Source organism: Centrocercus urophasianus, unplaced genomic scaffold (assembly GCF_019232065.1).
Source record: "Centrocercus urophasianus isolate 14NV4802_14NV808 unplaced genomic scaffold, USGS_Curo_1.0 seq_19, whole genome shotgun sequence".
NCBI classification, from domain to species: Eukaryota; Metazoa; Chordata; class Aves; order Galliformes; family Phasianidae; genus Centrocercus; species Centrocercus urophasianus.
In genome coordinates, this window is record NW_024884744.1 from 20,421,450 (window position 1) to 20,437,002 (window position 15,553).

Below are 15,553 nucleotides of genomic sequence, written 5' to 3' on the forward strand. Positions count from 1 at the left end.
TGGAGACAGGACAAGGGGAAACGGCCGGAAACTGCAGCACAGGAAGTTCCGCACCAATGTGCGCAAGAACTTCTTTACGGTGAGGTGACGGAGCAGTGGAACAGGCTGCCCAGGGAGGTGGGGGAGTCTCCTGCTCTGGAGATGTTCAAGACCTGCCCGGATGCCTTCCTGTGCGACCTGCTGTAGGGAACCTGCTTTGGCAGGGGGGTTGGACTCGATGATCTCTGGAGGTCCCTTCCAACCTACAATTCTGTGATTCTGTGACACCAAGCTGAGTAGCGCAGTTGATAAAACAGAAGGAAGGGGTGGCATCCGAAGGGACCTGGACAGGCTTGAAAAGCAGGCCCATGCAAACTTGTAAGATTCAACAAGGTGAGGTAGAAAGTATTGCACTTGGGCTGGGGCAATCCCAGATACACCTACATATATGTCAACATATTAGGAAAAGAACTGATTGAGAGCCACCCTGCTGAGAGGACTGGGGAATCTCGGTGGACAAAAAGCTGCACATGAGCCAGCAGTGTGCTCTTGCAGCTTGGAACCTGGGCTGCATCAACAGAGGGGTTGACAGCATGGAGAGGGAGGGGATCATTCCTCTATGCTCTGCTCTCATGAGGCTCCATCTGCAGTATTGCATCCAGGCCTGGGGCCCCAGCACAAGAAAGACGTGGAGCTGTTGGAATGGGTCAGAGGAGGGCTAGGAGGGTGCTCAGAGGGCTGGAGAAGATCTCCTAGGAAGAAAGGATGAGGAATTTGCATTTGTTTAGCTTAGAGAAGCAAAGATTCCAGGGAGAGTTCATTTCAGTATTTCAAAGGGAGCTTACAAACAGGAAGGAGATCAACTTTTCACATGTTCCAATTGTAATAGGACAAGGGGGAATGGTTTTAAACAAAAAGGGGGGAGGATTCAGATTAGATGTTAAGAGTAAAGGGTGGTGAGGTACTGGCACAGGATGTCCAGAGAAGCTGTGGATGCCTCATCCCTAAGGGTGTTCAAGGCCAGGTCTGATGCAGCCTGGAGCAACCTGCTCTAGTGGGTCGCAACCCTGCTACAGCACAGAGGTTGAAGCTAGATGATCTTTAAGGTCCTTTCCAGTCCAATTCAACCCACTTTGTAATTCTGTGACTGTTGCACTATGACTCTGACTTGCTGTCTGCAAATTTTAAGAGATTTAGAGTAGCACAGTTGTTCCTGAAGACCCACCTTGTTTTGCATGAACACACTACTAACACTTCTTACGGACTAAATTGGAAACTTCCACTGCAAGAAGGAGCTGACCCAAGTGTTCTACTCAATTCATCTGTTCCAAAAAACCTGATGAAGGCAGGCAGCATTTGGACTGGTGTAAACAGAGCCTTTATAAACCTCAATTAGTGAAAGGTAATTGACAGTTCTTCCTGAAGCATTTCTCCATGAGACTCGAGATTCTCCTGTGGCACCCATTTACATCACCACAGAAGAGAACTTTAAGAATTATAAACAAGTGGAAGCATGGTAAATTCTTAAGTTTGGCTAGAGATACTGGAAAGGAAGCATTACTGAAAGCAGACTGAACTCCAAACAGCAGTCCAGCTTAACTCCTAAAACAGGCAGAGATAGAAAGCTACTCATCTTGACAAGTGAAACACTATTTCAAGTCTGCTTCCAGCCCCTCGTTACACAAAGCTAAGCATCAGCAGAGAACATTGGACTACTATGTTACATCTCACATAAGCTTGGTGAATTTGTATCTCATGAGAGGATACTGAGAAAAAATAGCAAAATCAGATGACTGGCAAAGCAGGAACCCCTCCAGAATTAAGGAATGGACTCAAAGGCTCCACTAAAACTGCACTCCAGTGGTTCCTATGCTAAAGATTAGATGCAAAGTGTCTTAGCTATTCCTCAAGACTTTTTAAAGAAGAGTACTTACAAAACAACTGCAGAAGCAACACGGTGGATGTTTGAAAGGAATTTCAGTGGTAGAACAGATGAGCTCAGTCCAAGTACTAAGCTGCTTGGGCCACACCAGGGCTACCTACCTTGTAATCACTACTCAGCTCAAAGTCATCGGAAAGGCTGGCTGCATCATGTCACACATCCTCGAGAAGCAAAAGAGAAAGCAGTTGCAAAGCACTCCAAAGAATCGTGAAGATGCACTGAACCGCCAAGCAATCTGTTTCTGGTGACATTTTAATGCCCTGCTCAGATGAATGGACACATCATTTCAGACACAAGGGTCACAAGACCCTTTTGTGCCTCCTTGTAATAACTCCACAATAGAGCAGCTTGCTAACTCCATATTCATTTAATACATAATAAGTGTTACCTATCAGAATTGGATTTGGGGTCCCTTTAAGTGGCATGAAGACAGTCAAGCTCTATAATTTAGAGGTTTAGTGAGGTTACAGTCCCAGCATGAACAAGATCCAGATGAGTTTCTCCATCACAGCTCATCAAGTTCCTCAGAAAGGTCACAATGGGTAGACAAGAAACAGAAATTTGTCTGAGATATAAGACAAATCCAACACAACTTCAAGAAGTTTGAACATAAAATTAAATATCTTCAAACTCATAACCAGACCTAAAACTGTCACACGTAGGGCTTGGAAAAGATCACCATGCTTGCATGTCTAGGTACTCCCAAGTTATGCATCTCTTCAAATTTGCTACTAATAGAAATGAGACTAGTTATATGGAAAAAAAAAACAAACAAACAGGAAGGTATGGAAACAAAAAATATTCCTAGCATGTTGTAATCCAAAGTTGAACAGTAGAATTTTATTTGGTTCATTATGCAAAATAATTATACGATTTCATTTTATGATTTTCCCAATCAAGAACTACTCCCCATAGAAAGTAAAGAAGTGCTACGTATTATCTTGGTCTTTGAGGTCCTTGGAGAACCACGCAACCTGAAGCACCTGAGGATAATTCCCTGACATGAAAACATCATCTCCAGCAAGCTTGAACTCAAATGACTTCAGATCCAAGAAGATAAGAGACTCATCCAAGAAGAAAGAGTAATGAAGTTCCTAACCTTCAAAGTCAGGTAACTAAGAAACATCAGAGACGTGCAGTCCAAAACTGGATATCCAACTTTACTTTCAAGCATCATGCACACTGCTCCCACTTTTTACTATGAACAGGTCCTTGAAACGAAGAGGAAGAAAAGAGCAGCAGAAACAATTACAAAGAGAAGAGAATTTCAGAAGAACAAGTAGCCTGTGGTGCCTCTGGTGTGTGAACACCATGATCCAGAGGAGAAAGACGTATAGACTTCCCAAAAGACTTGCAAGCCCTCAGGTAATTTCCCAATATGCTGTCAGGCAGCAGTAGAGCATGAGCAGCTTCAGAAGAAAAGAACATATGTAAGATCAGAGTTTAAGTCTCCGTTCCTCAGGAAGGCAGCTCTCCAACCCAATCCATTCTATGATTCTACACAGAAAAAAAAAAGCAAAAACCATGAAGTTTCCATACAAAGAAGCTGTAAGGTTCTTCTGAGGTAGGGTTTCGTGTGCTCTTTCAAATCCTTTTTAATATTCTGTGTATCAAAACCTTACATCTTACATTCAAACTCATTTAATGAAATAATTTGCATTACAATTAATTTTAATGCATGGCTTTAAAGTCTGATACATTATATATATGCCTACATTTTCTGCATGGAAAGAAAAATACGTACGTGAAAAATAGTCAAAAAGGATATGTAGACTGCCAAAAATGTGAAGATGTCCCAACTAACCTCTTGTAAATACTTCTTCCTTAAGTGCTACATCAGCTTTCTCCATCTCCTTCTGCTTTTTAAATCAATAAGAATGCAGCTGCATCAATTCAATCCTGTGATAATTCGCTACAAAGCTATAAAGCTACGCAGAAAGTGAAAAAACAGAAATATTTATTTTCTGCTTCCAAATTGTTAAAAAGGGCAACAAAAGTCACCAGGTGAGGTTTATGAACACTAACAATCTCTTGGAACGCAGCAATGCAGAAAGAATCTGCTCCATTAATCTGCCACAAATAGCAACTTAAGGAGCAGCCTATGCTGGCTTTGTGGGCGCACCCGTACAGAAAAACCATCTACAATATTTCAGGAGTATATGAAAAAATCATTTCCATCCAAATGCAGTTGGACAGAAGTTACAAAGTGAACTAATTTGCCAACATTATATGAATGCACTTTTGATTCGTAAAGCCAGATATAACCCATTTGGGGCGAGCAAGAAGCAGTAACAAAGACCATAAAACAGGTGAGTACTGAGAAAATGAACGTTCTATTCAACACTTCATGAAGTTTACTCTCATTTGGGACTCTGAACTGGCTTGAGTTCACTTCCCAGATGAGAAAGAACAGAGCTCTAAAGCGCTTTTGTCAAGCCCTGATAGCAGCATCTCTTCTGCAAAAGAAATCATGTGAAAGCAACATGGGTGCAACAACCCCCAGTGAGCTTCTTTACCCACATTTTTAAATACAGTTAATTGAGCACAAACAGAAGTAGGTTTTACAATGTTACAGAAAGCCCTGGAAATCTCCTTCTAGCAGTGCAACACGACATAGCTTGGAACAAGCTAGAGTGACTTGATGAGGAACGACAAGAGAGGATAAAATGAACCATCTCTGCATTTTTTCATCTCGTGTGTTCTGAAAACAGAGTAGGTAACCATATTTACAATGTTCCCACCCAGAGAAGAATATTCAACACGAGGTGAACAATCACAGAAGGAAAAATAATCCAAGAAAAGTCAAGCCAGCACATTTAGCTCTAACACAGAATAATTACAAAAGATTTTTAGAGGATTAAGTATGCAGGAGAAGCATCCAAGGCAATGTGTTGTGAGATCAGAACATTTATCTACCAAAAGCAGAGCATTTGGATGAAGCAGGACATCTGCCTGGTAGGGTTTTCAAAAACCCAAAATGTAAATATCTAAAAGGCTGGAATATCTGTAGCAGATACAAGGAGATAGCTACAATAAAAACTGCCTGCTGCAAGCTCAGGACAGTTTCTAAGCAAAACCCAACACAGGTGGACTTGAGTCAGAAACCCACTGTCAGGCTGAGGCTTTGACAACTGCACTTTCTCCAGCTGTCACCTCCTCTTCCTTTTTCCTTCTTCCTCCTCTCCCATTTCAATGGTCAAATGCAAAATAATCAACAGAAATTAATTACAAATTTTGCATGCTAAAATGCTCATCATTATTTCATCAATTAATGTCTACAGTGGATTGTACTACAGCTTGAATATCTGGTAAGTGTCCATTAAAGCACTAAAAGCTCCTGACAAGTGCTGCATACCACCAAAATGAGCTTATTTTTTAAGGTAAGGATCAAGTTGAGAAGAGAGATTTCAATCTTTCTAATCTCAATTGAAAAAAAAGAAAAAAAGGTAATTTTATAATTTTACAGTAAAGAATGATATAGCATATAAATACACTTATTGTTACTCAACTTCGTGTTTTAACACTCAGAAACTGTTACACAATTAACACAGCACAAACTAAACAAACCCAAAGAAACCCCAAATCCATGGTTGTTCCCAATCTCAATTCTGTACTGTCAGACACTGCACAAAACGAGAGTGCTGTAGAAAACAGCACGTGGCAGCACAGTTACAGCAATGCAGAACACAGATACTGCTAGAAGCCATCACTTCATCAGCCTTCTCCACATCACACCACAGAAAGCCTTGAACTCCTATCTAATGTATCCCATTGGAAGAGACAACTTACCTTGTCATGTTTTCTTGCCAATGAAAGGACCACACAGAAAGGGGAGCTGTTCCAACGACCCACATCTATCATTAGAAATATCCATACCTTACTCCTCCTCTGAACTTATCTCAGTTTCCAGCACTCGTTGCCTTTGTGTGTGTGCCTGAAGTCTTCCCAACCAATTTTTGCTGCCAACAGAAGAGTCTAAACCCAGTCAACTCACCTGTCTACAAAAGGCTAGAATCATTTGAGCACCTTTGCCTCGTTTCAACTTACCTTCCTTTCAGATCTCTACGTTCACTGACAAACCAGGAGATGCTGCTTTTCCTACTTCTCAACTACGTTTTCTTGTCTCATCCTTTGCGCTGGCTCTGACAATTGTGCTCCAAAGTGGATGAGAGCACTAATGAACTGAAAAATTGCCTGCTCAACCTTGAGAATGACACATCTCACATTTCATGTGCTTGAGGTCAGCAGCGGATGAGAGCTTAGCCAGCTTTTTTAGATCAACTTTTTAAATAGAAGAACCACCACAGAAGCTATGTTCAGTGCTCCCTATCACCAGCATTTCAGCTTTGGAGCACAACTCCTCTGGTTAAACTAAGTTGCAACAGTAAAGAATGATCTGAAGAGACGTGGGGAAAAACAGTTGCACCTGAACAAGGACTCCTTGAAACAGATGTTCTATTCTGTGAGGGAGAAGGGCTCCTCTGCAGCTACGAGACTATGGGAGAAGTCTTCAAACACATAACCCAAAGCATCCAACACATACAGTCACTCTGTTCCTTCTCCCATTTTGAAACCACTATTCATTATCAAAATAATGCTGTCTGCCACCAATCATTCCAACAGAGAAAACTCAGGATTCATTCAGTGCAGGAAAATATTTCAGAACGGCCTTCAAGCCCCTGCTTACCTATTCCCAGATAAGTGCACATTAACATTGTACCACACTGTCCCCATTAGCTTAGGCCAGCAATCACCAAAGATCAACAGAATCTGTTCACTTGACGTGGCTACTATTCATTAGCTGGTAACTTCAAATCTTTCCTGCATTGAAGCACGGCCTCAATTTTCAGCTCCATCAGCTGAGTGCACTGGCCTCCATATGCATTGGGCATGCTTCCATTTCCTTTCCTTTTTCCTTTTCCATTTTCCTTTCCACGAGAGACAGTAAGTACTCACTAAAACAAAACAAATTGACCGTTTACCAATAGTCTAAATTTCCCATTCTATGTCTGGGAACAGACATTTCAGACAACACAGGTTGGAAGCACGTTTGTAACTTCACCAGCCAGCCCTCCCGCTACCTTTCCTTCCCCAACGGAGGCAAAAAGAAATCCCAATGCATTTCAATCATCAAGTGAGCACTAACAAAACAGCATACATACTAAAACCATTTTAATCAGCTGGTAGGCAAATTTATGTAAATGGAGTTCTATCCTTCGGATGTTGCTGGAAATGTTGACCTCTAACAAGGAGATAACCTGAAAGAACAGTTCTGTGCTGCAAACTGAAAATGAGCTTGTTTTGAAAGGAAACTATTTTTAAATGCTGACTGATCAATATGAACCACAATCTTAGAACAAAAATCAAATACCAAATATTAAGCATCACAGACTCAGTAGCACTGCTGTTCTATGGCACACGCTCCTCTCAAGCCCAAATTATACCTGACTCTTAACTCCCCTACACACCCAAAGGGCACAGCGTGACTATTTCTCCCTACTCTGCCTACGATATTTCTCTCTCTTACAACCATCCCTCCTCTGCAGTTGTCTAGCAGATTACTAACAAGTTAAAATCTGAATGACCTAAGCATTCAACTACTGTGCTGAGCCTAAAGTTTGCCACTCAGAACCTGTGTGAACAATACTCGAGTGCCTCCTGCTCTCCAGCTACACCAGTCTGCCTGATGAAAGATGCCTCTCCCTTTATCCTGCTTTCAGCCTGCAGCATCACTGTGACAATACTGCACCTCAGACGTTGGCATCTAGAGAGCAGTTTGGAGAAGAGGAGTTCCATGCCCTGACAGCAGTGTTGAAACAGATCTAATAATTGTCAGTGCTGTGAGTGGCAATAGCAAGCTTTGAAACGTTAAACAACCCTCTTAGTCTGATTACTTCTAGCCACATGCAACAGGCATACTTAATTTCCTATAATTCAGTCCACCTCCAGTGTTTAGACCAGGAGTTACATAATTTATTAGAAAACTTCAGTGCTATGCATTTGTACCTTCTGTTGTAATATAAAGCAAGTGCAAATGGGCAAAAAAATTCAAAGATAGAAGTCTTCATTATAGCTTCATTTCTTCCCTACATATCTACATTATATTTCCACCTGACTCTACAAAAACTATTATATTGAAACCCCGTCTTCTCACAACACAACTTCATTCCCAAACGTTTGAGGTGCTTTCATTTTCAGCCTCCACCACTCTGAAAAACTTGCCTACCTATTACATTCCCCAGCCTGCCTCCTGAAGGGGAACACTGAAACAGAGCACTGCTCCCAGCTCCCTCTCACCTAAACACGCTCAAACTTCCCTGCCAGATTCCACAACCAGGCATTCCAGACCACAGAGACCCTATCCTGCAGCTCAAGAACTGCAGCACCAGGAAAGTCAGGAACCTCTTCTCTCAGCGTGTGAATGATGCTAAACAAAAACACTTTAAAGATTACACAACTTGTAGATGAAAGCCCTGAGCTGAAGAATGACACCTGAAAGTTTCACACTGTATTTGAAAGAGCATCTATTTGTCACAGAGTACCACACCAAGTAGGTCAAGTGATGGACTGAAAACGTACGGAGGCAAAGCATAACAGGAACAAGCCTCTAAAAGCTCATCTGCTCTCACAGAGTCTTTCAGGTGAAAACTGAAGCAAGGATGTATGCAAAGAATAAAACATGACTCCTGCAGAAAACTCAAGTCCAGAATTGCCCAGTGAGAGGTGGCAAATGTGACTGGGTGTATTCTGGATGTGCTGTTCATCTCATAGAATGACAGGGCAGTAAGAATGAGAGGCAGAAGCAGGCTCTTGGCACCAGGCTGATGGGCTTCTTGGGGCTCCATTGGAGATGGAATTCCTTCTCTTCCCACCCCACGAAGCTGCGGTTCCCATTTCACAAAGCTTTACCTGCAGGCATGTGTGATTATTTTACAGTCTGGAACACTTTTTCAATACCAAGAATAAATAAATGAAAAAGATGGCTGTAATAAACACAGTTTGAGGTGTTCCAAATAATTTCAAAGCAACTGCCCACAGGAGATGCAAGATAGGTCCCACAAGAGCAGCGTTACTACTTAAAATAGAAGCTCTTTTTTCCTGGCCTGTGACTGCCTTCTGCTACCTTCTGTTTGAAGAAGGCAGAATCATCCTCAGCCAAACACAAGCACAGTGCACTGCCCTTCAGAGGAGCTTTTAACACATAACTGATTTTCCATACCAAGACTTAGGCTAGGTTAGCCCAACTACATTTTGGTTGTACCAAAATATCATTTTCACAGTCTTCAAAACACCAAGTATAACAATTAAACACCGTCAGCCTAAGCCTGTAGGGACCCCAAAAGATTCAAAGGGATCCACCAGTTCTGATCCACAGCCAACCCCTGCACATCCATATCAAAAACACATTCTCAGACACTCAAAATCATACTGCATGGGAAACATATATATATATCAAATTAAATCATAGAATCACAGAATGGCCTGGGTTGCAAAGGAGCACAGTGCTCACCCGGTTCCAACCCCCTGCTGTGTGCAGGTCACCAACCAGCAGCCCAGGCTGCCCAGAGCCACATCCAGCCTGGCCTTGAATGCCTGCAGGGATGGGGCATCCACAGCCTCCTTGGGCAACCTGTGCCAGTGCCTCACCACCCTCTGGGTGTAAATATACCGCATAGATCTGTACCACTATTCCCCCCACCAGAGCACTGCACATGGCTACCAGGGAAAAAGGAAGATACTGTAAAGTTCTTCAGCACCCAGCACTACTCCTGTAGGACAATTCCTTCATTTTCCTGAGAAATAAAATGTTCATGCAAGTTTGGAAAACGTTTGTCTGGCAACTCCAGCTGCTGGGGTTAAACACATCCAAAAAGGATAGGCACAGCAGGAGCATGGGAATCCTCGGCACACCACCATGACTATTTACAAGCCTTACAAAATGACATCCTATGATTGCTAAGGGGAACAGCCTGATGAGAAACAGTTGGGACCCTGAATAAGCCAGATTTCTCAGAGAGAATTCTCCTTTCAAAATCAGCCACTGAGATGGCATTTACATCACTCCCTAAGATGACAGATTGCCTCTTTGAAGACATCACACTGACTGTAAGCATGACAAAACATTTCTCAAACATGTCTCTGACCAGCAAAGAAATCAGCGGACAGAAATAGGCATCAGTCTTGCATTTGAACAAAGTTTGACCCTGAGATTAAGAGTGGGTGAAAACCAAATGGTAGTCTAAAACGCTGCCACACAGCAAAGCATTGGATGGAGCTCTTCAAACAACACAGAAATTTACAGAGCTGTCCACATTCTGTTCCTCTGCCAACAATGACGGAGTATTGAAGAGAACATCTGAGAGAACACAGTCTTTAATCACTTAGAACATCAGCTCGGGGTTGTCTATGGATTCCCAACACTAAATACGTTCAGTATCTGCTCACCTGACTTTATAGCTGACCTTGCCAAATGCAGGCAAAGCGTATCTGAGGAGATGTGAACTGTAAGGCAGTAACATAGAAGATTAAAGGTTTAGAAGAGCACTTAAGCAGACACAAAGCAAACCTGTAAGACCTCTCAAGCATAAGCATGGACTCAATGTACAGCTTATGTTTACAGAAGGAAACTACAACCTTAAGTTTCCTCATTTATAAAGGTGAATGCACACACTTCCACACAGATGTGGATATGCAGAAATGGGCCTTGCACATTTTCAACAGTTCTGCACCAGCTACAGAAGAAGGCTGTATAGTCAGCCTTGCAACAAATCCCAAAATTCCAAATCCTGAACTGAAGTCACCAATTTACAGGCCGGTGCGCACAGTTCTCTCCTTCCAAACTATGAATACCAAGGTGAAAGTAATAGAAATGATGCAAACAGAAGTTCCATGTAAAACTGGACCATGGTTTCTCGCTTCTCCCACAAAGAGGAAAACCAAAGAGCCCCTGGCCAGGCAGGACTTTGCTGTGTGGGCAAAAGGCAGTTCTGAACATTACCTCTCTGACAACTCATGGGAAAAAAAGAGATGACATTTGGTAGTTCGTACACCTTCAGAATATGTAATTATAAGCTTTCTCCATTTACAAGAGCACAACTGGATTGGCATGATTTTCAAGTCCAGGAAGCATTTAGCTGAATTTCACCTTTATCAAACCTCATTCAGAAGCTGCTTTTCATTAAAATATAAAAGGATGCAATTAAAAGAAAGCCCCAAGCCCAGGTTACTCATTCAAGTTTCTTCAATAGCATATGAAGAACAGAGCTTCTGTAACTGAAGACAATCTGCAGAAACAAAGCCTCTTAAGACAGCCCTTTCCGATCCTGGATATTCATACAGCCCCATCAATCAAAATAAAAATCTAGGTCATCCATACTTTCAGCCAGGAAGGAGGAGGGAAAAAAAAGCAGCACATCTTAGGAACCAAAGATTTTCAGTGAATTCCACAGAATACTTGGTAGAGCTTGTGAAACACGCCTATTCCACCCCTACACCCTTTTCCACCTCACCTCACCCCCCCATATCAGTTAATTCCAACTTCAACACATTTTCTGATACTGCAGGGCAAAGGAAGAAGGACAAAGCTGTATTATTCTGCCCAAAAAGAATCTTGGACTGAGGCTTTTTTATACCTTCAATTGGACTGTATCACAGCCATCCACTAATTGGAAAATAAACCCATTACAAAGGATTTGTTTAACATCAAGAAAGATGTACTCTCAGGAACAGGTTTTTAATCAGTCACTAACTTACCTTACCAACCAGATCTGCCCTGTGATTGTTTTCCCCTGCACTCCTCAGAAGCACTTGTCCTGTCAGATGTGTAGCTTTAAAAAGGTCTAAGGGAAGATAACTTCAGCATAAATTCCTTCAGCAGTTTCTAACAGTTATTTGAACCTCTACAGCACTGAGCCATTCTTAAAAGGACAGATCTTCCATCCATTTTTCAGAGCATTTGCTTGAGAAGAAATGGCTCCTGTACAAAGCTCAGCCTCAAAGACACTGGCTGGTGGTCTTTGCAGTACCAAAAGGCAAAGAACATATCACAACAGACACATCCAGCTACTGAAGAAGAAGGAAGAGCTGAACAAGCTGTGTGATCAGAGACTAGATGCAAGCTTAGAGAACTTCATGACACAGAGCAGCATAACATCTTCTATACTGGAAAGTGGACACCAAACTGGCATCCAGGAAAGAAAGCTATTGTGAAATAAACTGGCATTTTGCTGTCTTTAAATGGACTAACTGGAGAAGCCCAGCAAGATAGTTTCCCTGATCAATCAATTTTATTCCAGATCTCAGAAAAACCAAAAGGCAGCTCAGCATAAAATTCACTGTCATGCACAGACAACAGAAAGAATTTCAAATGCTAGCTAAGACAAATCGATTGCCCAAGACTTTTGGTTCTGGACAATCACTGCAAAAGATGAAAATAACACCCCAAAAGAGAGGGGAAGGGATCCCAATGCTTGTGGCTTCCAGTTAATAGAAGAAAGCAGAGCGGGCAGGGCACACCGCCCCATGCTCAAGCACCTCCAAGGAGGTTCAGCCAGCCCACGTGGGCCTATGGAAACATTCTCACCCCTGAGACCATCCAACCCAGCTTCCTGAGCCAAGGAGCAAGAACAGGGGATATAAGAAATGCCAGTCACTTCTACAGGGAACAGCTGAGGACCTGAGAATGCGTACACTAATGTACCAGAAGTTTTTGTACAGGAGAGTGTATTTCAGCAAATAAAGTTTTCAAGACATTTATATCAACACCTGCTTTGGTTCTCATGCATTTCAGAAGAAAAGTAATGCTGATAAGTTGTCCATCCTATCCCCAGGACATCTTCCTGAATACTTCTTTTTTTTCTTTTTAATCTGCTACTGGAAACACCTCAGGTTGTCCTAAATGACACAACCAGCAGTCCTGGCTTTGTGATCCTCTTGGTTCTGACATTTTGCCAGTCAGCCACAGCAAGCAAGCTGCGGACAAGGCCCAATGTCAGCAAAGTCAGACATGGGAAGGGACCTGCTGTGTGATTACAACGGAGAGTGCATAGCCCAAAACCAGCAAGGAAACAGACCTTTGTACCAGCTCTACTACCCGTTCAGCAGGGCAAAACTTCTACTCAATCTTTCCATCATTCCCACTGTCATTGGCATGCAACACTGAAATACAATTTGCATCACAATTTATTTCTATGGAAGTATTTTCTTTCTATTTGCAAATCCTTTCATTTTGACAGAAGCCATGCATCAGAAAAAATCAACACTCAGGCGTAGCAGCAGGGGAAAACAAAAGAGGCAGGTGTGATGACTTGGCAGAGGACAAGAAGAGAGCAAGAGGAAAGAGAGGAAAGTAGATTCGTAAGAGAATCAGGAGGTAGCCTAAAGGAAGAAATGGATTATGAACTTTTCTTGAATGTTTGCTGAACGTTTTAGCCTCACTGCTGCCAAGTGGGAGGCTGGCTATACGCACCACAAAGTAACAGGGTGTTCAGCCAGCGCTACCATGTATGTTTTAAAATCCCCAACAAGATTTCTCTAAAGAGACAGAGCTTCTTCCCCCAACCGCCAGTGCTGGCAGGACTGCAGCTAACCCAGCTTACCTCACCCAACAGCCCCAAAGCCTTTCAGATAACTTACATGACACCTTGCAGGACTTTCTGGGGATCCAGGTCAAACAATCTGTCGACGTAGTGGCGGCTGCTGGCTGTTACCTCCTGCAGAGGAAAAAAGAGGATTGTTTTTAAATACTTTTGATCAATTCATATAATGGCTGTTAAACAGGAATAACTAAAGCAACAGCAAGTCTGTTGCTTGTCAAAACCTACCAGGCAAGATAGCAGCAAAACCACAGGATCATATTCAAATGTGCAGTATGTTACTGCTGGGCAACATCTGCACAAAGAATTAACCCTGTGTTTAAGTGTGAGTTAAAGAATAAGATGTACTTAACGTGGATAGCAGCACATTACAAGCCAAAGTATGTTAACGGAGTGCTGCCAGGTGCCTGTATGGTTACCAACAGGACACAGAAAAGGGGTCAGATATATTTCAGATATCAGTATTACCTTCAATTCCCATTTTATTGTGTCAATTACTACACAGAAAAAAAAAAAAGAAAAAAAAAAACAACCATGAATTCCTGCAAGAAACACTTGCTAAGAGCTGTTACTGTTGCTCAAGAACCATGCTGACAAACAAGCTCTTGAAGAGAAGGAAGCTCGTATTGAGACATCTCACTGCAGGACGCCTTGTCACCTTTACCTACTGCAGAAAACAGTCACCTGACAGACCTGCTGCTGTCCCACACAACCTCAGTGGGGCAGCAGCACAGTGTTCTCCACGACAGTCCCATCCCTACTGTGTTAGACAAAGTGAGATCTCATCTCAGCAAGAGGACATGCTTGCAAGCCAAACACTTGTGCACCAATGACTTATTCTCTTTGAGAAGATCCAAAGTTGGAGATGGAAAGCATTCCAAAAAACATGGGTGGGAAAGGGGAAGGTAATTTTCCCTCTGGGTTCTCACAAACACGTGACAGAATGTATTTCCATTATCTCACTTTCTTTTTTTTCTATTCTGCCAACTCAACATTTTGTTATACTCTTCCCATTTTTTCCTTAACAGTTTTCCTTGAAAGAAGCTACAAAGGAACTACAAACACTCCATTGCTTTGCAAGCATCCACTCTTGGCTAAACCTGTGCCTCTTTTCTTGGAAACAGCAGAACTGCCAGCAGCGTGCTGGGGTCTCACAGAAGTCTGAAAGGAGAGCCTGGAGGCAGCAGGAGCCCTCAGCCTGCAGATGACTTCAATTACACAACTGTGTAAGTCCTACAGGCGAGTCCACAGGTAAGTTGTTCCTATTTATGGTCTGATTTTTGGGTGGTGCTGCGTGGAGTCGGAAGTTGGACTTGATGACCCTTATGGGCCCTTTCTAGTTTGGGATTTCCATGATCATCCACGTAGCGAAGACAATATTTTTGAGAACAACAGGGAACTTCCATCTGCCCGCTCCATATACTTATATGTAGAGACATTCTGGATTCTGGAGATCCCTCTGCCTTCCATTTCTAAAACACCCTGGTTTATCAGCTGGGTGATAAGCCCCTCACTTAAATCCTGGGGCTGTGACGAGCACAAGGGCGTTCATACCGAGGCCACCAAGTCCTCCGGGCGGGACCCAAAAAAAAAAAAAAAGAACGCTTTCCCAACACCATCATTTTCGCGGGGTTCTCGCTTAGCAAGAAACGCTACGCCGGACAAACAGAGCGGGCCGCTCTCGGCACGGAGGTGAATGCGCCGTTCCGCAGCGGCAGCGCCCCGCCCGCCCCCTCCCCGCACGGCCCGGGCAGCCCCGCCGCGTGGGGGCGGGCAGGGCCAGGCGGGGTTGGCCGCAACCCGCCGAGCGCCGCCGCGCGGTACCGCCGGAGGAAAGGGGCGGAGGGGAGGCGAAGGTGGGGGGGACGCGCCGAGCGACTCGCGAGGTGCCGAGCCGCCGACGCGGAGAGGAGAGCCCCGCGCGGGGAGAAGTCGGGAAGGGGCGCGCGGGGGAGCGGCCGCACAACCGCCTCGCAGCGCGGCCCGGCCCGCGCCCCCCCGGCGCCGCACAAAGCGCCGGGTCTGGTGCCTGGCTCTC

At 43.5% G+C, this 15,553-nt stretch overlaps 1 protein-coding gene across 2 annotated transcripts in view; it reads right to left on the reverse strand.

The window, feature by feature from the left end:
* ARMC8 (armadillo repeat containing 8) overlaps positions 1-13,627 on the reverse strand; it is a 56,070-nt gene extending 42,443 nt beyond the window's left edge. For both annotated transcript variants that reach the window (XM_042820524.1, XM_042820523.1), the window contains exon 1: positions 13,556-13,627. The gene's annotated coding sequence lies outside the window, so the exon portion shown is untranslated. The remainder of the gene's footprint in view (positions 1-13,555) is intronic.
* Between the last annotated feature and the right edge of the window lie 1,926 nt (positions 13,628-15,553).